Genomic DNA, 11183 nt, shown 5'->3' on the forward strand with positions numbered 1-11183 from the left:
TTTCAGAGGAACATCAAGCCAGGCTGGAACTAGAAAGAAGCAAGCAGAACCCTCTGTTTGCTGCTTGCTGGTTCCTTGTTTGACTTACTCTTCAACCCTGAAGATGGAACCAGTATATTCCTTTGAAATGATGGTGGATTTCTCCTGGGTTATATTGTGGTACTTCCCAGAAGAGGACACCCTGAATTAAACTTGTTTGTGCTTAATGATTAATCAGAGAAAAGTTATTTTTGTGTTTCATATCAGATTATATTTTGATAGCAAATAAGTTTTTGATACCAATGAACACAGTCATTTACAATTTGAAAGTATATAATCACAAATTCCATTAGAGAGAATAATGTTAATAATATTTACAATGTAACAATTTTTTAGTCTTCAGTAACCAATTTATGTGGAAGAATTGTAGCCTAATGCAGATGCTGCTCTTCTTGTTGCAGCCTGCTGGAAAGTGTCAAGCAACAAATGATTGTACTGACATTATTCTTTGTTCTCTGTTGCATTATTACTGAAAGATTGTTTTATGTATGCAACAGGAGGCCTATAGAAAAAAGTACCAGTGTATAAAATATATATGTATTTTCTGTCACTGAAACAAAAATACATTCTGCTCATATTTGTACAGATGCATATTCGGTTATGTAAGTGTAAGTGCAGTTTACACGTATGAAGATATGAGGATTAAAGTGGTACATGTTATAATGCAATAGATTATATAAATGTTTACTGTGTTAATTTTCTCAACCCTTATACATTGCAGCGTGATGTGTGATGAAGCAGTAAATGCTTGTTTGCATAATATTATACAGTAATGAAAGTGCCCGTTCTTCATCAGGGTTTTTGTGATAATAAACTACTGAAATAACAAAATTGCTTACTTATTGTAATGATCTTACAAATATATTAGGGGTTGTGCTTCATGTACTCACAATCCAATCATTTAACATCTGATGAAGATGGAATTTATTTTAAATAATATATGCATCCAGTCTATACCTCACAGGAAACACAATTTGTCTCTGCTACAAAGACCACATGGTCAGTGCTGTTCAGGGAAACAGTTGCTGTATATTGTGAGAACCATACAAAATGCTTGGACACACTCTGTGTGCATATTGAAGAGTTTCAGTATGTTAAAGCAGGTGGCATATATATAGTAACCACTAAACTTTAAAGGATTAAAAAATATGAACTGCATTTCGAGAAGCTGTTCATTCTAAATAAGCATTTTTCGTGAAAATGACAGCTAATGATGGAATCTATTGTTGGCAGATCAATCTGCTGGCAGAATTGGTACTACCTACAATCAGTGCATATATTCTTGCACCACCGTTACAATTTTACTGTATTGAGAGATATTCCTGTTGATCAGTTTTGTGTTATTTACTGTTATGGTGTTGCAAAGTTATCACTTTAAAAATGAATAGGAGTGAATTAGCGGTGGACATAGATTGCTTTTGCACGTAGAACACTAGGAATGGATTTTATATATGATAAGCATACAAAATTCTGTATTTTGTTTTGTTAAATATTGGTATTACTGTATCTTGTACCATTTTCTTCTCAACTCTTCATTGTGGAGAAAGCTGTAATTGTCATTAATGATTAATAATTTTAGAAGATACTTGTTTTAATTTTGACATACTTTCGTGATGTTACAAATTCAGTTTTGGTGCTGTTTGAATGCTTGAGATGTACCAGGACTTATAATCTATTTTGTGTACATGTGAAATTATGTAGGTTGTTGAGTGAATGTAAAGAAATGGCAGGACAAGGTGGAATGACAAAAGACTATGTACTTGTATATTATAATTATTGTGTGCATGAAGTTTGTATGAATGTCAGGTGTGTTTTAATATATTTGTATGAATATTGTTCCTATTGTCTTCCAACTTCCCCTACTCCATCTACCCCTCTAACCCTGTTTTTAAAAACAGATAATGTTGTTAAAAGCATGGACATGTTCTGCTGTGACTGCAACTGCTGTTGAGGCTAAATGATCATTATTGAATCATGTGATGTCTTACAACTGCTTACTGTAAAGTAAAGGGAAAATGATTTATGAGTATAGAAACTAGGTGAATTTGGATGAGCCATTTTGTATGTGTATTCCACATTAAAAATATTTATAGGTTATTAGACCTCTTGTTATAAAACAGAATTTAAGTTTGTTTTGTGTGTTTGGGATTGGTTTATTCTTTATTTTATTAGATAGTACTGATTTTTGGTATGGTGTTTAAAAACGTTATAAAATGTTTACAGTGGTGGATTTCGGTGTGCATTCACAAGTTCCAAATGTTAAAAAAGTTTATACGTGTCTTTTACATACAGTCTGCATAAATAAATTGTGACATGGAAGAAATACATGTTTTGCCCTGTTTGTTGTATTCAGAATCCACAATGTGTCATTGTAGTTTTTATTCTGCTTATTGTTTTTGTGTTGACACATAAGTAAGGAAAACTGCAGTAGAATTTGGGATAAGCCACTGTGATTAATGTCTACCATCATTTGGTTGTTATTTATTTGCCATTTTGTTATTCTGATGACAGGCTATTATAAAAGAATACCACCGGATTCAAGTTTATGCTTGAACTAAGCATGATGTGTAGAAGGCCCATTAGACAGTAACCATAGCCAATGTATTATGTGTGCTTGTCTGTATTCACCTGTGCTTCACTATCAAAATAGTACAAGATAAAGTATATGAAATTATTTCATTAACAATTAAAAATAAAGTTTTGTGTTTCATGCAAGTATGGCAGCAGGATACTAGTCTGGCTGTTTTAATAATCATGATTCATGGTTATAATATAATACTTGTTTATTGTCATGATAGTTCACTGTGCTAGATTGTAATACATTATCTTGATATTATGAAATAAAGGGTAATTCATAATGAGTAAGCACTGAAAAATCATGGAAATTAAACTTTCAGTATACTCTTCATGTAACACATATTGACTGATCAAGAATCTTTCCAAATGTCTTACAAACTTTACAGGCGCACAGTGTGATTCCCATGAATCACCTGACAGCCATCAATCTGACATTTCAGTTCTTCCTAGACTTTATCAGACATGTCTCTGGTAATTGGGGATAACTGGAACTCTTCCTCTTGAGGATGCACCTAGTTTCAGAATGCAGTAAATGGGCTTTCATTATGGTGGATAATTCTGGTAACAGTATGAAATGTCTGTTGCACAATTATGACAGAATTGTTCACATACTGATGCCACAGAATATAGGCACTGTTTTCACAACGTGTGTGCCTGTAGCAGATGGGAAGATAATTATGTTTCTGTTTGATATTATAAAAAATTAACAGATTACGTACGTAATATTATGTATGGTTTTCACTGTAAAATAAATTGAATATTGTATTTGTAGTATCTGAAAGTATTTACTTAATTTTGAATTGCCCAGTATTATTTGGTTTCAGAGCAGCTTCTCCTTCAGCACATCTTTTTCTTTCTTATTNACAATAAAATTTCTGTATTGATACACTAGGGTGTTCACCATAAAAGTATTTTGAAATGAAATAGTTCATAATTTTGGTGTAGCAAATATGGAATCACGTAATGCTTTTGCCTAAGATTGTTTGTGACATCTTTAGGAATATTTAAATGGCTGAGATTAAATTTACAGAAATTGCTATCAAATGAGTCTTCTTAAGCACGAAAGAGAGTGTAACATGAAATATGCATATGGTTGCATTTTAAATGTCATCAAATTAATAATAACCATGTTGAGTTGAAGGAGGAACATACTTCATAATTATTCTTCAATCATCTTTTGGTGGAGACATGTATTTTAGTAAATATTTCTGAGAATAGCAGTTACTCAGTTTATTTAAAGAATGTGCCAGAATAAATTACAACAGAACAACACATTAACAAAAAATTATATTGTTTGATAGAAAGTTGCAACAGTTATTTGGAATTGTATTTTGATAACTGGCTAGGTTTTATAATGTTAAAACATGTCAGCCATATTAGTTTTTGTACATGCATATGTATTTTTTGGGGCAGTTATTGTTTTTGATACTTTGAAATTCTTGCATATTAAAGGTGTAATTTGTCCTTATTCTCAAACATTTTAGCCTAAAGTATTTGATTAATGTACCTGTATCTCAATTAATATGTACCTGAAATTGTTTATAAATTTGTATGTTTAATCTGATAATTTAAAATCATAAGGTATTATTTGTCATTAAGGTACACTGGGAGTGAATTTTAATATCATAATATAAATGCAAGACTTCATGTAAGCATATGACATACTATTACAGAGCAGAATACCAAATAAAAATGAAATCATTTTTCCTATTATTCTTAAAACACCTACATCAGTCATTCCAAACCTTCTCTGATTCATGGACCAGTAGGATTGGTGGATCAGAGTAGTGGTACATTCTGTATCTTACATTGTACAGTACACAATACATGTCAGAATATTATTATTTATCATCATGAATTCATGTGCTGCTGAGAGTGTCAGAAGAAATCATAATAGAGAAAATAAATAATAAATTGTGGAGGCTTAGGCATAATTGTTTTTCCTAAACTCTCTAGATGTAGATAGACTTGAAAGGATTCTGACGATGGTGTATACACTACTTCTTTTGGTTTATTTTGGACTTCACCCATCGTCTCTAGATGTAGTTCATCTTTCCATATTTTACGTAGGTGTCCATGATGTTTTTGTTCCAATGGTAAATATCCCAGTGCTGGGTCTAGAATTCTGGTTGTCTTTCTTGTATTTTGGTGGTTATAAGTTAAACTTACAGTGATTGAAACATTTAGTTTCTTTCTAATGTCTGTATGGCACAGGTGATCTAGTCCTTCAGTACCCAGTAAACATCATTATGCTGCATCCAGTCTTTCACTATCTCTTTGATTCAATACCAACCATATTTCAGATTTGCTTTTGTTGTGATAATATGTATCATTAATCTTATTTCTGATAGTGTTGTTAAACTTTATCTTAATGTCTGTAGTTCCATTTATTTTGTTACAAGGTTAATTTTATTTCCATGTCCTCTCTGTGGTCTGAGATAGCATATTATAAATATTTAATTCTAATAGTTCTTGGATTACTCTCAGAAATGATCTTCAGTATTTGAATATTATTGCAGCATATTTTCATAGATTTATTTTTGGTAATGTCCTTTGTAATGGCATTAATTGTGTGTGTCTCATTCAGATAGTGGGATCTCATCATCTGCATATAGATGTGAGTTGAATTCTATTTCATATTTCACTCAGGAGACCATAATGGATCTTCACCAGTGTGAAAACTTCATACCTCATGCATGTATGGATTCCATTTGATCTCCATTCATGTAAGAATTTGTTGATGTTATATATAAAGCACTATAGATGATAAAACTCATCCATATCTTTATTAGAATCACCAGGATATAACATGTTTATGTGTTTTTGTAAAGGCATTTTGTTGCTTGTATTAATATTTTTTCCACAATATATTATGGGTGTGAGTTATCATAAACTTTTTCTTGATCTGTGAAAAGTATAAATGTATATTATAATATATAAATATATTATTTGTATAGTGGTGATCGCAAAGTCTTGGATTTGAGGTTTTCACGAAAGTAACTAGAAAGGCATCCCAAAATACCATACTCCTCGCTTTGATCTTCCAAATTATTTTTTGTCAGTTCAGTTCTTATTATATTTATGTACACTTCATACACTTTAGGTAAGAGGGAAAATGTGCTGTAGCTCAGGTGCTTTTTGCTGTCTTCTCACAACAGAGGCTTGGATTCAGTTCTGGGGAACTTCATGTGAGGTTCTTGATGGGCATAGTGCCACAGGAGCAGTTCTTTCTCATAGCTTCTTCCATTTTCTCCTGATAACAATTATTCCACACCATTGGTCCATATTCATTAACCTCACCTCGCCAAGAGGTGACCTGACCAGGCAGCAAATTACCACATACATGATCCTCAAGTTGGGGACCTCATCTTTAGTCTTGCACTTGACTGGTTACAGAGTAATGAAGTTACTTATAGGTCAAAGGGGATGCCTCAGCAATTTTCACATCTGATGCTTTTGGTTCTTGTCCCTCTGTATGTTGTTATTAAATAAATAAAAATTTTATTTTAAAACTTTGTTACAATTCTGTAGACACAGTTCTGTAGTCATGTTCATAAGTGTGTTTTATTTTTTATGGTAAACAATTGTCTGTAGATATTTTCTACATACTTTCTTTAATTTGCCAATAAATAAATTTAGATCCTCATTCCAAGTCTAGAGCCATTGCTGGCATGTCAAAACATGTTTATTTTTATTATGCAGTTTGTCTTTATATTGCATTAAAAGAAAAATGACACATGTATCCACCATAAACATTTGCAATTAAAATTGTGCACAAGAGGCTATGAAATAATTTAAGGCATTAGAAATCTCCTATACTTACCATCCTGTCAAAAAAACTTCATGTAAAATATGTTAGGAATAAGTACTGCTCTTTTCTTGACAGCACACTGATTTGCTTCATGTCTTTAAATTCAATTTTAACACTAAAGTGGGGGCACGTATTAGCATTGTTGGTTGAGGCACTATGCTACAAGCTGGAAGGTTGCGTGTTAGATTCCTGGTGAGGTCACTGGATTTTTCAGTTGACCTAAAACCTTCCAGCCGCTCTATGGCCCTGGGGGTCGACACAGCCTCTAACAGAACTGAGTACCAGGAATCTTCCTGGGATGTAAAGGGTGGCCGGTGTGTAAGGCTGACAGCCTTACTGCCATCTGTGAGCTGATTGTCTAGAAAATGTGGAAGCCTTGACCTCTCACAACCCGATGGGCCTCCACGGCCTGTTACGGGGATTTTACCTTTTCTTTTTTACCACTTATAACATCATTTGTCTGCTTTGAGGTGGCCATAACTGATCAACACTATAGGTGACTTAAAGTAAGTAAATGTAAAGATATCCCTGTAACAGGCCGTGGAGGCCCGTACAGCTGTGAGACGTCGACGCTCCCACATTTTCTAGACCATCGGCTCACAGATGGCAGTAAGGTTGTCAGCCTTATGCACTGGCTGCCTTTTACCCCCAAGAATATTCTTGATACTCATTTCTGTTAGAGCCTGAGTCAACCCCAGGGCCTTAGCGCGGCTGGAAGGATTAGGTAAATTGTAAAAAAATCCACCTCATTGGGATTTGATCCCGCGACCTTCTGGCTTGTAGCATAGTGCTTCAACCGACTATGCTACCATGTGCCCCTTCTGTAGGTGACATAGGTGCTAAAAATCTTAATGTACAATCTGATGTCTGATATTGGTTGTTGTGAAATGGAAGAGATACTGTAACCTTTCCTGTTATTTCCTTCTGTGTATTTGTGTTATACTGAAAATATTGTTGCAGGGCCTTATTTATATTTTTTTATTTAATACTAAATACATGCTCTCCAGTATGCTGAATTATACTGCTAGTTGGGCAAAAAATTCACTCCCAAGCAAACCATTTTGTAGCAGTTCTCATCTGATTTTAAGTTCCATGATTCTGTAGCATGCCTCACCTGATGTTTCCATTATGAGCTGTGCCTATGGATAGTATCAGCCTTACATTTGTAAATACAATTTTGTAACCTTATGTTTTAAATACTATATTTGTAAGCAAAGCAGATCTCTGTTGAAATGTTGCCGAAGGTGCTGCAAAATGGGAACGGGTATAGTTGACAACAAAACCATAAATTTTCCTGGTTCACACTTAACCATATCATTGGTACCCTGACTTAACTATACCAGATCATAAAATGAAATTACTCAGTATAAAATAATACTAATTTTAAAATGAAAAGTGACTTATTGAAGATCTGTTTTTTATTTGGTGCATATATCATTTTTATTACAGTTTGAGCAATAGTCAGTGGGAAAGAACAGTAATGGATTCAAAGAATACAATTTAATTTTAAATAAATATGTTGATTTTGAAAGTATCATAATACTTCTTTTGCTGGAGGTAATATTCATATTATAAAACAGTATGATAACTAGATTTTTGCACTAGCACTGTATTAAACACTAGTCCAAAAATAATGAAGTTCTTCATAGAAATGAAGGTGATCTTATATAAATTTAATAGAGAATTTATTAATGTTATTCAGTTGTAAAATAAAATAATTATGACTGTAGTATAAGCTTTGCTTAACTGTATGAGACTCAGTCTTTATTTTGTATTGTGCTTCACTGAAGATTCATAGCTCATTTCCAAATTCCTGTAATAATGATGGATAACAAACAAAACCTTGCACACATGTTTGCCATGCCAGAACATACAGAAATGTTGAAAATGAGATACTGTTTAACATCAAAACTAGTAATATAAAATACTGGCCAAATAATTAAAGATATAATTTGAAACTAGATTTGCCCAAAATTAGTAAGAAGTAAAAATCATTTATATTACATATTCTGATGGTGTTCATTTCTCTGAAAGTATAGAAAACAAGATTCTTTTGTCAATTTTGTTCATTAATATTAATGTCCACATGCTGTATATAATGTTTTATATATATATAAATTCACAACTTTAAATGGGCAGTTAAATATAGGTACATTCAACTAAGATCAGATTATCAACTTGGAGGAAAGTTGCAACATATGTAGTAATTTTCTGTGAAATAATTTTTGCCCAAAATGGAACTTGTCCTTGGTTGCAACTTATTTATACATAATGTAATAAATTGACAAGTTATATACTGCAGATTGTGTGCTGTTGGGCTGTGGTAAAGGCTTTCTCTTAACTTAATTTTCTTGAAGAAGATTTTATTTCCACTGAATCTTCTGGTGTATATCTTCTGTTTGGTGCATAATTTCCAGGTAATGAATTGTAAATGATATATGAAGTGTCAGTTTTATTTGTAGGTATTGGGAATAAAAAATAATGTTTTAAATGAACATAGAAATTAGAGATATTGTTACATATGTATAGTCTATGAGGTGATACAAGGACAACAACTCTTTATGTGTGAAATATCTTCACTTAAAATATCTACTAGTAATAGTTGAAAAAGAAGTGTTGGAAATTTTTATTTTAAGATACTGTGTTTAATTTTGTATAGATTTGATTTCAGCTGAACTCAGTTCATAGTGTGTATATGGCCTTGTATAATTTATTGTAACTGCTAGTCTGATAGGCTTAAACCAGAGCAGTGACGCACTTTGTTTGTGTACTGAAGCCAAGCCATTAATGCACTGATCATTTGACTAGTTTTATTCCTTATTGCAAAATATATTTGTTCAGTTATTCAGCAGTGCTTTATACATGACTTTCACATTGTGCAGCCAGATTTTTCTCTCTTGAAGATAAATAAAGTTGTTAGACATTTTGTTTATTTTAATAATTTGTTTGTTCTTATAATTATTATTTGTGTGAATAGAAATTACAATGAAAACTCACATAGTAAAGTATAAGGAAGTATTTGGTATCTTTGAAATGTTTGTTGGTTGGTTGCTATGCAATTATATATCATTTGGGACCATTTGAATTTGCAAATAAATTGTAAACAGTAATCTGTGTTTGGTTGTTATGTTCTAGTTTCTATCCAGTTCATTGTCTTTTGGTTTATGCAGTCCTTCTTGAACTAACAGCACATGATTTCTTAAATTAACAGGCATATGTAATGTTTGAAATTTCTTCTCATTATCAAAACTAATAATATGAAGACATTTCAGTTTTCTTTATTTGATTGCAGCATGGCAGATGGGTTTCATGTGAACTACCCTCATATATTTACTCTTAAGAAATCTGTAGACACACACATATTTTGTATTAAATATTATTTGCAAGTCAGTAATATAAATATGAAAATGATGTTAGCTTAAACTTTAAGTTTATATGAAGTAGATTCAATATATAACATGTATTTAAGTATTTGAAAGAATTAACAGTAACATTAGAGTAATATGTTTGCAGGACTAGAAATCTGTGCAACAGGAGCATAGTCTGTGTGACTTCTGATAGAAATACTTGGTTGCCTTTCAGGCAACAAGGATATAAGGTACTTTGCACATGAAAATGACAGTCTCATTTTGGACAGTAAACCAGATATAGGAGCAGTCTGTAACTTCAGTGTCCTGAGTAAATACAGATACATAGTTTGTGTGACCCAGTTTGGAGTCACAGAAATTAACAAGACTAGAAAGGTGTACTACAAGTTGGAGTACATATACTTCAGTTCTGACACACCTTGTTGTCCTTATTGTCAATGTTAAATATTTGGCAAATCACGAGAAGTTTCAGATAAGAGTTGTGCATCTTAATTAGATCTGTATTTCATGATCTGTTTCAGAGAAAATCAATGAAGACTTTTTATTTATCTTCATGTAAAGTAAAGATTAACTTCTGTCATCTAGGAATGGGAAATTTTAATCCTTGTTACTACAAGGAAGGTGGCAGGATTTTAACTGTAATGATATTCATACTGAAGAAATGTGAAATGGCTGAACTGCGCATATGCACTGTTGTAATAGTGCAGTGCATGGCCAGTAATGGGTAGTTGGAACATTATGAACCAAAATTAAAATGTCGAACAGATTTCATTGAAGGTACCATTTTTTATGCTAGTGGGGTGGACCCCCTCATAGGTGTCTCCACCGTATCGTGGTGAGGGGGTTTGAGTATGCCAAGGACCCTGAGAGCTATACCAGTGGTAGCATAGCTACTGGCAGGGCCTCCCTTGCTGGACAGGTCAAAGGGTAGGCATCAAACGAAGAGAGACACCAAAAACTGATGCCGGAAGCAGCGTCATCAGTAGCGACTTGAAGCGCAGAGCAAATGATGCTCGAGATGGTTCAAGTTCGTATAGCAACAGGCGTGACCAGAGTGGTTTGAACGGGTGCTGTACTGCGATGTGGAAAGCAAATGGAAAAACTGATGAAGAAAGCAGTCTTCTGGGATTTGGCACCGTGTATATGTGGTGTTAACCGACGTTTCGGAGGAACGTATCGCCTCCATCTTCAGGGTAGAAGAAAAAATATAAGAAATCTGCAAAACGATCTCACGGTCTCTTCGCTTTGCAGATTTCTTATATTTTTTCTCCTACCCTGAAGATGGAGGCGATACGTTCCTCCGAAACGTCGGTTAACACCACATATACACGGTGCCAAATCCCAGAAGACTGCTTTCTTCTTATTTAAAGATGTTTTAATAATGCCAT

The sequence above is a fragment of the Cryptotermes secundus genome, unplaced genomic scaffold, assembly GCF_002891405.2.
Source record: "Cryptotermes secundus unplaced genomic scaffold, Csec_1.0 scaffold548, whole genome shotgun sequence".
NCBI classification, from domain to species: domain Eukaryota; kingdom Metazoa; phylum Arthropoda; class Insecta; order Blattodea; family Kalotermitidae; genus Cryptotermes; species Cryptotermes secundus.